The sequence below is a fragment of the Protopterus annectens genome, chromosome 13.part0 (assembly GCF_019279795.1).
Source record: "Protopterus annectens isolate FY-2018-M chromosome 13.part0, PAN1.0, whole genome shotgun sequence".
NCBI classification, from domain to species: Eukaryota; Metazoa; Chordata; order Ceratodontiformes; family Protopteridae; genus Protopterus; species Protopterus annectens.
This window is the reverse complement of record NC_056747.1, coordinates 31,489,126-31,502,717: the sequence shown is the minus strand read 5'-3', so window position 1 is coordinate 31,502,717 and position 13,592 is coordinate 31,489,126.

Here is a 13,592-nt window from a genome sequence, read left to right as displayed (position 1 = left end):
GCTTGCAGGTTCACTCTTAAGTAGGAGCATTGTTTTGCCTGTTGTTAGCCAGTGTGGTGTCTGTTCAGGGTGTGCATATAAATAGTTCTTACTCATGGCTAAATCCTCATGCAAAGATATTAATACTTTTAACCAAAAGTTAGGTACTGCATCTGGGCCTGGGGTATTCCATTTAGAAACTTTTCTTAACTTTGTTTCAGTCTCTCTGGCTGTTACTTCATCCCATTTCATATCTGGACCTTTAAACTTCTTATTCTTTCTTTTACTTTTATCCATTTAGCATCTTTGCTATGTTCTACAGGATCTTCATAGATTCTTCTCCAAAATGTATCTATTTCTTCTTTTTTTTTTTTTTTTTTTGGCTGTCTTTCAATTCCTTTTACCTTATTTCTCAATTCTCTATAAAGCTTTTTTGGGGTCATCAATAAATTGCTTATTTTGTACTTTTCCCTTATATTTATCTGCATATCTTCTATGTTTTTCTGCCTGTGCTGAGATTTTTAGTTTATTTGCGATAGAGCATGATAGATCCTGGTTTGTTCTAATATTGTGCATTGCTTTAAATCACATCTATCTTTCTTAGTATTTTTGTTGATCTGTTCCCGCTTCTATACTCTTCTAAGAGTGACACTTCTTGTCTTAATTGCTTTATGGTTTTCTCTATTCGATACTTCCGTGACGGTATTCGATTTCTCCCCTTCCTTTCCCTCATTACCCAATGTTTTTCATTGTCCGTAGTTATTGTCTTGAAAGTTTGGGAGTGTGGTTAGGGCCTGTGAGAATGTTCCAGTTTTCATAGTTTGCCTGGAGTTTTTTAAATGGGGGTGGGGTCATGAACTATATAAGCACATAGTTAATGTTACGACTTTTTGTTTTCACTTCATCCAGAATTTTGCTGAGACTTTGGGGGGGGGGGCGGATTCTGCAGAATGCACTGATATCTTAGTGCATGCTAATGCAAACATTGTTCTACTGTCTAGGTTTATAGTACTGTTTAACTATCTCTGAGGTTACAGCTTGTTCTGCAGTTATATTTGGCTGTTTGAATTATGCTATTTGGAGGCTGATGGGGCCTGTACATGGTTTAAAATGCCTAATGTTGGGAGAGTAGTTAGCGGCTGTGAGAATGTTGTAGTGTGCAATGTTTGCCTGGATTTTTTTTAATGGGGGGCCACACACTGTATATGCTCATTGTTAATGCTATGCCTTTGTTTTTGTTTTCACTTCATCGAGAATTATTGTGCAGAGAATGTGGAGGGGGAGAATTCCACATAATGTACAGATAATTTAATGCACGCTACTGCAAACACTGTTCTGCTAAGTTTATAATACTGTTTTAAACTATCCATGATGTTACACCTTCTTCTGCAGTTATTTTTGGCTGTGTGAATTATGTTGAGAGGTTAGGAGGTTGATGGGGCCTGCGAGAATGTACACAATGTCCAGATGTTTTGGGTTTTTGGTCTGTTCTCTCACAAAATGATTGCATAGCACAATGCAGAGGGCTGATGCTACTAGCAAAAATGGACTTCATGTTTCATATCCTCCACGTAATGCATGGTACATTCACTTGCTTTATGCTTTTGTCCACCAGTTTTGTGTTAAGTGGGGGTTGTGGGATTGTCTCCTGATGTGTGTGCCATTTCTACATCCCTCACAAATGAGGTTTTCCTAGCAAATACGTGATTTTACTTCTTTGTTCAACCAATGAGTTTGGTTTGTTCAAGTGTGCCAAGAGAGTGAGAGGTAGTGGACAGGTGTAGTCTTTTTTGCACCATAACATTTCTCTTCCATCATAGTTTGGTGTGTTCCCCTTCAAATTTGTGCCTGTCCTAGTCATTTGTTCTTTCAGACTTTAGTGTGTTCCAGCAAGCTTGTAATATCAATACTTTACGGGGTTTGGGGCATCTTCACATGTTTGGGGAGATGAAAGGGGAAGAATTGTACAGAAAAAGCTGAAGTTCACCTCTAGTGTTAAGTATTTAACATAAAACTGTAACTTGGGCCTTTCTCATTACTTTTTTGTGCCTACTAGTCAGTCATTCTTCAATCTTTCTGCCTGCGGTGCAATAGTGACTGATGTCAATGCAAGTCATTATGCAATATGTATTTTGTAATGCACTTCAGTTGTGCCTATTGCTTATGTTAGTTTTTCACTACTGGTTACTGTTACTCAGCAGTTCTAAAGCCTACGGTACGATACTGCGTACTGTATAGCTTGTTTATGAACAGCGTTCACTATTAGGTTGCTCATTCTTTTGTGCCTGCAGTCATACTAATGTGACTTTGGAACCGAATCCATTTTTCTTGTTTGTATGGCTGCACTGCAGTTTTTTTTTGCCTTTTGGTCCCTGTTTCTTTTCAGTTCTGCCTACAGTGTAATGCTATCCTTAGAATGTGTTCAGAATGCTAATGTTTGCCATTATGCAGTCTGGGTAGGTCAAAGAAATTTGCATAACATGTACCTGAAGTGTAGTGCTTTTTACTAACAGTATGACGAAAGGACTCTGTGTTGCATGTGCTGAAGTGTCATGCTTTTCACTAACAGTATGACAAAAGGACTGTGTGTTGCATGTGCTGAAGTGTAGTGCTTTTTACTAACAGTATGACGAAAGGACTCTGTGTTGCATGTGCTCAAGTGTCGTGCTTTTTACTAAAAAAGGACTCTGTGTTGCATGTGCTGAAGTGTTGTGCTTTTCACTAACAGTATGACAAAAGGACTGTGTGTTGCATGTGCTGAAGTGTAGTGCTTTTTACTAACAGTATGACAATAGGACTGTGTGTTGCATGTGCTGAAGTGTCGTGCTTTTTACTAACAGTATGACAAAAGGACTCTGTGTTGCATGTGCTGAAGTGTAGTGCTTTTTACTAACAGTGTGACGAAAGGACTCTGTGTTGCATGTGCTGAAGTGTCGTGCTTTTTACTAACAGTATGACAATAGGACTGTGTGTTGCATGTGCTGAAGTGTCATGCTTTTTACTAACAGTATGACAAAAGGACTGTGTGTTGCATGTGCTGAAGTGTCGTGCTTTTCTCTAACAGTGTGACCAAAGGACTCTGTGTTGCATGTGCTGAAGTGTCGTGCTTTTTACTAACAGTATGACAAAAGGACTCTGTGTTGCATGTGCTGAAGTGTAGTGCTTTTTACTAACAGTGTGACGAAAGGACTCTGTGTTGCATGTGCTAAAGTGTCGTGCTTTTCACTAACAGTGTGACCAAAGGACTCCGTGTTGCATGTGCTGAAGTGTCGTGCTTTTTACTAACAGTATGACAAAAGGACTGTGTGTTGCATGTGCTAAAGTGTCGTGCTTTTCACTAACAGTGTGACCAAAGGACTGTGTGTTGCATGTGCTGAAGTGTCGTGCTTTTCACTAACAGTGTGACCAAAGGACTCTGTGTTGCATGTGCTGAAGTGTCGTGCTTTTCACTAACAGTGTGACCAAAGGACTCTGTGTTGCATGTGCTGAAGTGTCGTGCTTTTCACTAACAGTGTAACCAAAGGACTCTGTGTTGCATGTGCTGAAGTGTCATGCTTTTCACTAACAGTGTGACCAAAGGACTCTGTGTTGCATGTGCTGAAGTGTCGTGGTTTTCACTAACAGTGTGACCAAAGGACTCTGTGTTGCATGTGCTGAAGTTTCATGCTTTTCACTAACAGTGTGACCAAAGGACTCTGTGTTGCATGTGCTGAAGTGTAGTGCTTTTCACTAACAGTATGACAAAAGGACTCTGTGTTGCATGTGCTGAAGTGTAGTGCTTTTCACTAACAGTATGACGAAAGGACTCTGTGTTGCATGTGCTGAAGTGTCGTGCTTTTTACTAACAGTATGACAAAAGGACTCTGTGTTGCATGTGCTGAAGTGTCGTGCTTTTCACTAACAGTGTGACCAAAGTACTCTGTGTTGCATGTACCTGAAGTGTCGTGCTTTTCACTAACAGTATGATGAAAGGACTCTGTGTTGCATGTGCTGAAGTGTAGTGCTTTTCACTAACAGTATGACAATAGGACTCTGTGTTGCATGTACCTGAAGTGTCGTGCTTTTTACTAACAGTATGACAAAAGGACTCTGTGTTGCATGTGCTGAAGTGTCGTGCTTTTTACTAACAGTATGACAAAAGGACTCTGTGTTGCATGTGCTGAAGTGTCGTGCTTTTTACTAACAGTATGACCAAAGGACTCCGTGTTGCATGTGCTGAAGTGTCGTGGTTTTTACTAACAGTATGACCAAAGGACTCCGTGTTGCATGTGCTGAAGTGTTGTGCTTTTCAATAACAGTGTGACCAAAGGACTCTGTGTTGCATGTGCTGTAATTCTGCTTTGCTTCCATTCCCAGTTTGAGATGAAGGTACATGTTTGTCAGGAGCAGCAAAAAGAAGCTTCAGCAGCAGAGGAATGAGGAATGAGGATGCAGAGCGACGGGACTCCATGATGAAATATTTCTGTGGGTCATTGGAGGGGAGATTCAGGAAAACGTCTGCCTTCAGGACAACACAATGGTTCTGCAATACAGTCTGACCACTGTGAGGCCAGCATCATTCCGACAGAAAGCGAACACTCTCTTGCAGATACACCACAAGCTGCCTCCTATGAACCTAATTCAACTGTAGAGGTGTTGCCTGGATCACCGGACTTTGATACAGAAGGTGTCCATACTTTTGTAGTGACAGATGTGGCCTATGACTTGCAGGGATTGTCAGGTACATCTTTTGAGGATCTAGGAATTTGGCCAGACTTGATAAGGGATGAGTTTAGGGTAGCTGCCATTCAGCATGGACCTGTGCAAGTGGTGTTGCCACAGTTCCTAGTCAATGAGCAGAAAAGAAAATTTACATCGGAGAACTATTTCCATGTGCTGCATAATGAAGACAGCAAAAAGCACTTGGCTGACAGATTCGGCCTCAAAGGATGCACAGTTTGGCTTTTCATGCAAATTGTTTGCACATTCTAACCTGCTTCTCAGGTCAGGTGGTTACGGAGCATGGAGAGAGCTGTCCAAAGCTTTACAGTGCCATGACTAAGCACCGGAGAATACTGCATGCATGCTGAAGTGGAAGGAACTGGACAAATAGAACAGAGAATAGGCAAGCTATGGACGATAAGAAAACAGCAGTGGTTGAAAAGGAAATAACTCACTGGCATGGTGTGTTAAAACGCATTATTGCTATTGTCCAATACTTGGTGGAATGTAGCATGGCATTCTGTGGTACAAGTGATGCCCTGGACACCTATGGCAATGGCAATTTCTTAGGCCAAGTGCAACTTTTGAGCAGTTTGATTCTGTCATGGCTGAACTTTTGCGTCATATTCAGAATAAAGAGGTAATGGATCACTATCTTGGGATGGACATACAGAATGAAATTATCCAGCTGATTGCAAATGCTAATTTAAGGACCATTGTAGGGAAGGTAAAGGACGCTAGGTACTTTACCGTGATTCTTGCCTGCATGCCAGACATCAGCAATCAAGAGCAAATTACTGTAGTAGTTAGGCATGTGGATATTTCAAGGACTGCAGACACAGTTGAGGAACATTTTCTGGGATTTGTGCCTGTAAATGACCTAACTGGAGCAGGACTTACAGAAGCACTTCTTCCGACTCTACAAAATCATCAACTGGACATTAACGACGGTCAAGGGCAAGGATATGATAATGGCAGCAACACGCAGGGGAGTAAAGCCGGAGTGCTGGCCGAAATAAAACAGATGAACTCAAGGGCTTTGTATGTGCCGTGTGCTGCCACAATTTAAATCTTATACTTAGTAATGGAGCACATTCATTGTGTAGGCCTGGATAAAACAGATGGATTCAAGGGCTTTGTATGTGCCGTGTGCTGCCATAATTTAAATCTTATACTTAGTGATGGAGCACATTCATCGTGTAGGCCTGGATAAAACAGATGGATTCAAGGGCTTTGTATGTGCAGTGTGCCTGCCATAACTTAAATCTTATACTTAGTGATGGAGCACATTCATCGTGTAGGCCTGGATAAAACAGATGGATTCAAGGGCTTTGTATGTGCCGTGTGCTGCCATAATTTAAATCTTATAGTTACTGATGCAGCACATTCATCACTACAGGCAGTGTCATTCTTTGGATGTCTGCAGAACATTTATGTTCTCTGCTCAGCATCAATGAGCTGATGGCAGATCTTGAAATGGCACACAAATGTCACTGTGAAGCCACTGTCAGAGACTCAATGGGAATGCAGGATAGACTCTGTCAAGGCAGTAAGATTTCAGTTGAAGGAAGTCGTGGAAGCATTACAGGAGACAGGTGAAGCTGTATGTACAAATGATGCTGCAACATATCAACAAGCAAGGGGACTGCGCTCAGAACCTATGCCAAACAAATTAATTGTATGTTTAGTGGTTTGGTATGATGTACTGACAGAGGTAAATCATGCAAGCAAAGTTCTGCAGAGTCCACCAGTTGATATTTCAATGTGTCCAAGTGTTAGCATTAACTATGGACCTGCTGAAGGATTAGAGAGAGAGACAGGATTTCAACATGCAGTGGGTGAAGCCTCCAAGATCGCGGAAGAACTGGATGTTGCCATTACATTTCAAGAAAAGAGGCAGAGGAAAGTAAAGCAGTTCTTTGACTATGAAGGAGAAGATGACACTGTACAGGATCCAGTGGTAAAACTGTGTGTAGAGCTCTTCAATGTTCTGCTGGACACAATAATCCAATCATTTACTGAAGGTTTCAGCAGCTTTCAGAGTTTGATAATGCCTTTGGATTTTTATCAAATATTAAAGCCTTGATTGACGTTGCAGAAGACACATGGCTCCAACACTGCAAGGCTCTGAAAGAATAACTGACTGACAGGATAAGTGGCTCCAACACTGCAAGGCTCTGAAAGAACAACTGACGGACAGGATAAGTGGATCCAACACTGCAAGGCTCTGAAAGAACAACTGACAGAAATGATAAGTGGCTCCAACACTGCAAGGCTCTGAAAGAACAACTCAAGGACAGGATAAGTGGCCACTGTGATACTGATGACTCTGACCTTGGACACAAATTGAAAAGCCTTTGTCGAATGATTGATAATGAATCATCATCACTGACTGTGTTAAATTTCCTCATTCACAACCACTTGCAAGACATATATATAAATACTTATGTTTCACTGCACATTTATTTGACTGCACCTGTTACAGTGGCTACTGCAGAATGCAGCTTTTCTAAACTGAAACTCATAAAACATACCTACATTTGTCAATGAGTCAGGAGAGACTTTCAGGGTTAACTGTGTTTTCAACTGAGCATGAAGTGGGACAAGGTATATCACATGGCAGCCTTATTGAAGACTTTGTCTGGAAGAAAATTCATAAGATCCCAGTAAATTCTAGGGTTTCAGGCATATGATATGACAGTGCAGCACTATAGTTGACTCAGCAATGCCAAGGCAGATGCAATTTTAAGACAGGGAATGGGGAATTCTCAGATAGGCTTATTTCTCTCAAGCCATGTTTCTCAAGGGTCACTTGAAAAACTAGCTTGAGTATTCAAAGGGGGGAAAGATGTGATATGGGCTAGTTCCAGCATAGCTAGCTGGAGTTCTGTAAAGAATGACATGCCCTTTGAATATCAAACTGATTTATCCAAGATGCTTGTGTTACGAATGTATTACCTGTTTGGCATTTGAATATCAAACTGATTTGTACAGATGCCTGTGTTAGAAATGTATTAGAACTGCATGGCATTTGAAAATCAAAATGCGTTTGTAAAGCTGCTAGTGTTAAAAATGTATTAGCAGTGGGTCCTGCTGGACAGATAAGGAATATATACGTTTGACTAAATGAATATATGTTAGCAAAGGACACTGAAAGAGAAGAGGTTAAACAGCTAGCTTACTTCGTACTTTAAGAATTTTGTTAATTGGACCACCTGTTGGGCCATGGAATAGCTTATCACACAGCTTTAAATAATACTAGAGATGGCATGTCTGGAAGAAGCCTTTGTTCATTAGGTCAGTAAAGAGGGGAATCCCCAGACACTGCCATAAACATTAGCAAAACTTTAGATATGCATCTTATCACATCTATGCTAACATCCTGTCTCAAGCTTCAAAGGGGAATTGTGTGGGAACCTAGAGTCATGTGACCAGATGAGGTAATTCTGCCAGTCATCTTGGAAATTGTAGATATTGCAAAGAGAAATCTCTCAGTATTGAGTATTCTGTCTTGGGCCTGACAACAAGGACAACTATTCACCACGTCATCTGCCTTGCTCTATTAAGTAAGTAGGGAATAGTAATTCTCTTAGATTCAGTTAGGAAATCTAATGAAGATTAGTTTAGATATAGCTTTTCTTTGAGTCTGTCCATCAATTTTATTTTCAATATTTGCTGTGATTTGAACTCTGTGGTTTACTGTAAATATATATTCAGTATTTTCATGTTCTTTTATTGTTAAATATATTTAAAACTATTACTGTGGCTGGTCCTTTTAGAAAGTATTTAATCTTTGAGAGTGCTCATATTTGTTTGATGACACTGTGGGGCTCACTGCCGAAGGCCTAGCTGTCTTTATTAACTAGTACCATTTGTGATAGCATTAATATTACACAGTATAATTGGACACCCTTTGTTAAGTGTCTTAAGGTAGCTGACTGCAGAGTGTCTGGTGGCAGTAATAACTAACTTATACTCTTGCAAAAGGGGGCACAGCAGGTAAATCTGTGCCAGCCTTTCTCAGGTGTGTTTGTGTTTGTGTGTGTGTGTGTGAAAAAACAAATCTCACAGTGTGCAGGTGTCAGCTCCTTGGAGCGGGGACACGAAGTACTGGTTTTACAGACAAGTTGCTGGAGGATTTGGCTTGGGCACTCAGCTGAGGACTTAACCCTGTAGCTGTGCTAGTAAGGAGCCTTATTGGGGCCCTGGGGGGGGGGCAACAGATATATAAAGAAATTCAGACTCCATGCTGACTGCATTCCCTGTGTTCTCTTAAGGGAAATTGTACTTGGTGTACATAGCTACATCTCAAATACTGTGTGTATCTGTTTCTCTGAAAGTGAATATTCCCCACAGGTATCAGTGGTGAGTACTGAGGCTCCTTGATAACTAGCCCAGAGAGGGGTCTTCACACCAGTGGTTTGTTACTTTATTTCAGTTTTAATTTTAAACCTTTACTCCTCCAGCTATGCTAACAGAGATATTCATGGTGGGCATAAATAAGTATTTCAAGGAATGCAGCCATATGCTAATTCAGTGTCATGCAATATCCAGAATCCTGGCTGTTCCCCCATCTCCATTAGGGACCATGACTTCAGGCCAATCCATCTCCATTAGGGACCATGACTTCAGGCCAATCCATCTCCATCAGGGACCATGACTTCAGGCCAATCCATCTCCATCAGGGACCATGACTTCAGGCCAATCCATCTCCATCAGGGACCATGACTTCAGGCCAATCCATCTCCATCAGGGACCATGACTTCAGGCCAATCCATCTCCATCAGGGACCATGACTTCATGCACACATATGATACTCATGCAGTAGCTATCTCCAGATCTCCATCAAGGGACTGTGACTTCAGTCCCCCCCCCCAACATTTGCATCAGAGATAATGACTTTAGGCCTCTTCTCCATTAGGGACCATGACTTCAGGCCCTGCCAATCTACATTAGGAACCATAAATTCGGGCCCCATCCCTTTATCAATAACACTGTCATTGCACTTAGTCTTGAGGATAATATTGTCATGAAAAATGTTACCATATTTAGCAGTGAAACTGGTCTACAAGTTGGGGCTACTCTGTCTTTCCCCATTTTAAAGTTAGGGTGACTAAAGTTTATTTCTATGAAGGTGGTATTGAGCCAGTAGCATCAATAATGAAGAAAGTTTTCCGAACTGTATTATGTTATCTAGTAATATGTTATAGATTTCATTACATATGCCATCAAATCCTGCTTTCTCTTTTTTTACTATATTTAATTACACTAGTCATTTTGCTTAAAGTTATAAGTTTATAAATGTACAACATCTGTTCTTATTTAGTTTAAAAGGTATATTGTTGGCTAGACATTCATCTAACTTTCTTTTATTAATTAATGTTTGGTTAGTTTGATTAAGTTATTCATGGTATTTTTTTAAATAAGAAACATTTCATCAATATCTGATGTTCTGCATTTATAATTTCCTTAGTATGAGCCTTTTTACTCAATGTTTTACTTTTATTTACTAATATATATATATATATATATATATATATATATATATATATATATATATATATATATATATATATTTTTTTTTTTTGCATCATGGCAAAATTTTGAATTCTAAGTTTTTCTGAAGTTATTTTAGCTTTAGTTTCTGAAATGTTTTGATATTGTTTTAAGTCCTTTATAATATTGGGATCAAATCTTTGTCTTTCGTGCTGTCCTACTCCCACTTCATGAAGCTTCTCTTGAATAATTACTTCTTTATTCCATGGCTTAATGTTGCTATTTGACTTTTTTTCATTTTGTCACTAGTGTGACCCCAGAATATAACTTCATTTATATCATCTTTATCAATAAAATTAAGGATGTCCTCCATTTGTTGTACGCCTTTAAAATCCTTAATTTAAGACGTATATTGTTGTATTCTATGAATTAGTAGGTAATGTCTATTATCCATTGTAATATTCATAAATAGACCACTGTGGTTTGATAAGACATGGAATAATAAAATTAACAATTTTATCGAAACTATTTCCAGATACAAATATTTTATCAATACATACAAACAAACCAAAACGATGCAGTCACTGGTAACGAAAAAGTGGTTAAGCCAACCTCTAAGAAGACGCTCTGTGCACAAAATCGCAAACAGTTTATTGTTGTAAATCGGAGTAAAAACAAGTTCGAACAACAGGTACTGTGAAACACTACACAGCGTTGAAACACTACACAGCGTTTTTCGTCCCACTAAGTAGTGGAACTTCCTCAGACAGCAACCAGTCTCATTACTCTTAGTTTTAATAGCCTTCTAAGTGATTAATTAATTATCATCAATTAAGGTCACATTCATAAAGTGAAGTTTATATGTCAAGCTGCAGCTTTGAAGTATGTTTTTAAATTTTATTGTATACTAAGTTTAATATATATTAATTAAGTGGTCAGTAAATATTTATTATTGTTATTCTAGTCTTGTTATTTGTTATTCATGATGAACAGGTTTTTATACAGCTATATTTTTAGGAAAGTATAAATAAATATATAAATGTTTTATGTTGTGCTTTTCACTACCATTAACAAAATGCTTAATATAGGACTTGGTGAAGAAACTTCACTTTATGAATGTGACCTTAATTGATGATAATTAATTAATCACTTAGAAGGCTATTAAAACTAAGAGTAATGAGACTGGTTGCTGTCTGAGGAAGTTCCACTACTTAGTGGGACGAAAAACGCTGTGTAGTGTTTCAACGCTGTGTAGTGTTTCACAGTACCTGTTGTTCGAACTTGTTTTTACTCCGATTTACAACAATAAACTGTTTGCGATTTTGTGCACAGAGCGTCTTCTTAGAGGTTGGCTTAACCACATTTTATCAATACATGTTTGTGCAGCATAAACATCTGAATAGTTGGTGAAAATATGAAATCCTTATCAGCAACTATTACAATATCTTTTATAGTATTGTTAGACAACTGGTTACTTACTATTTTTGCTACAGGTCCTTTTTTAAAAGTTAATTGTTTTGCACTAGAATTTTTTTTTTCCAATTTGCAATTAAAGTCTCCTGCTAATATAACCCCAAGCTTCTTGTAATGTTTTTAAATGATTTCTTGCTACATTTACTCCTATACCTGCTACCCAGTAATAGTTTGCTAATATATATACCTTATTGCTATATATCTATATATCTATATCTATATATATATATATATCTATATCTATATATATATATATATATATATATATATATATATATATAGATAGGTCTAGGACTATTCACTGAAAGCACATTTCACTGAAAGTCAAATGACTGTGCACAAATCACTGAAAGCACAATTCACTGAAAACTCAATTCACTAAAACACATTTCACTGAAAGTTATATATGGCCTTTTCCCCATTGTAGTGCGACTCTGGAGTTAGAGTATATAGTAAGGGGGTGTGGGGAGCACTGCCCCCCCCCACATAAGGATGGGTGGATTGCGTAGCCCCTCACGTAGTTTGGATATGTATTAAGTTTAGAAAAGAGTAATTTATTGAAATTGTAAGTATCCATGTGTATAGTTCAAAATATTTAAAATAGGTGGGGGACTATGCACGCCACAGCCCCCAATGTGAAGAGCAGTGGCCCCCACACCCCCCTTACTATATATTCTAACTCCAGAGTCGCACTACAGTGGGGAAAAGGCAATATATAACTTTCAGTCAAATGTGTTTCAGTAAAATGTGCTTTCAGTGAATAGTACTATACCCACATATATATATATATATATATATATATATATATATATATATATATATATATATATATATATATATATATATATATATATATGTATATATATATATATATATATATATATATATATATATATATACACCATATATATGACTGAAACGCATTTGACTGAAAACATAAGACTGAAATTTCAAAAGAATGAAAAGTCACTTGACTGAAACCCATAAGACTGAATTTCAACATACTAAATTTTAAACTGGACCATATAAAACCAGACTAGGTGGGGGGGGTGACACCTCCACACACCCCAAACTTCGGGGCTGCACCCTCACACACCCCTAATTAGATATACTAACTTCAGGATCACACTACAGTGGGGAAAAGGGCTTATACCTTTCACTTACCTTACAGTAGTCTATATGCTGCCACCACTATGCCCTTTTCCCCGTATACCTTTCACTTACCTTACAGTAGTCTACATGCTGCCACTAGTATGCCATTTTCCCCACTGTAGTGCAATCCTGGAGTTAGTATATATAGCTAGGGGGTGCAGGTGGCACAGCCCCTCACATTGGAGTGTGTGGGGGAGTGTAGCCCCCCCTCCTGGTCTGGTTTTATATGGCCCAGTTTAAAATTTAGTATGTTGAAATTCAGTGTTATGGGTTTCAGGCAAGTGAATTTTCAATCTTTTGAAATTGCACTCTTTTGGTCACAGTCAAATGAGGTTTCTATCATATGATAGGGATATATATATATATATATATATATAGAGAGAGAGAGAGAGAGATATAGAGAGAGAGATAGATATATAGATATATATAGTTACACTTCAGAATCTCAAGCTACTGAATATTTCATGTATGTTTTTGCAAGGGGAGTGTAGAATGTGTAGTGGTGTTTTTTGTGTATTTGTGTTTTTAGTGCGACCTCGGAGTTAGTATATATAAGTAGTGGGGGTGTGGTGGGTGCAGTCGGCCTTGCCATCCTGCTTATATGTAGGGTCAATGCTTGTGTTTGTTTTGTTGTGCTTGTGTGTGTGTTGTTGGTTTATAGTGAAGGGATGAAGGTGTATGTGTGCCTGTTTGTGTGTGGAGTGTGTATGTGGGTGGTCACAAATTTGAATTTCGCGCTTTTGGGGTTTTGGGTTTTTCAGTTTTCTGGTCTCAACATACTGAATTTCGAT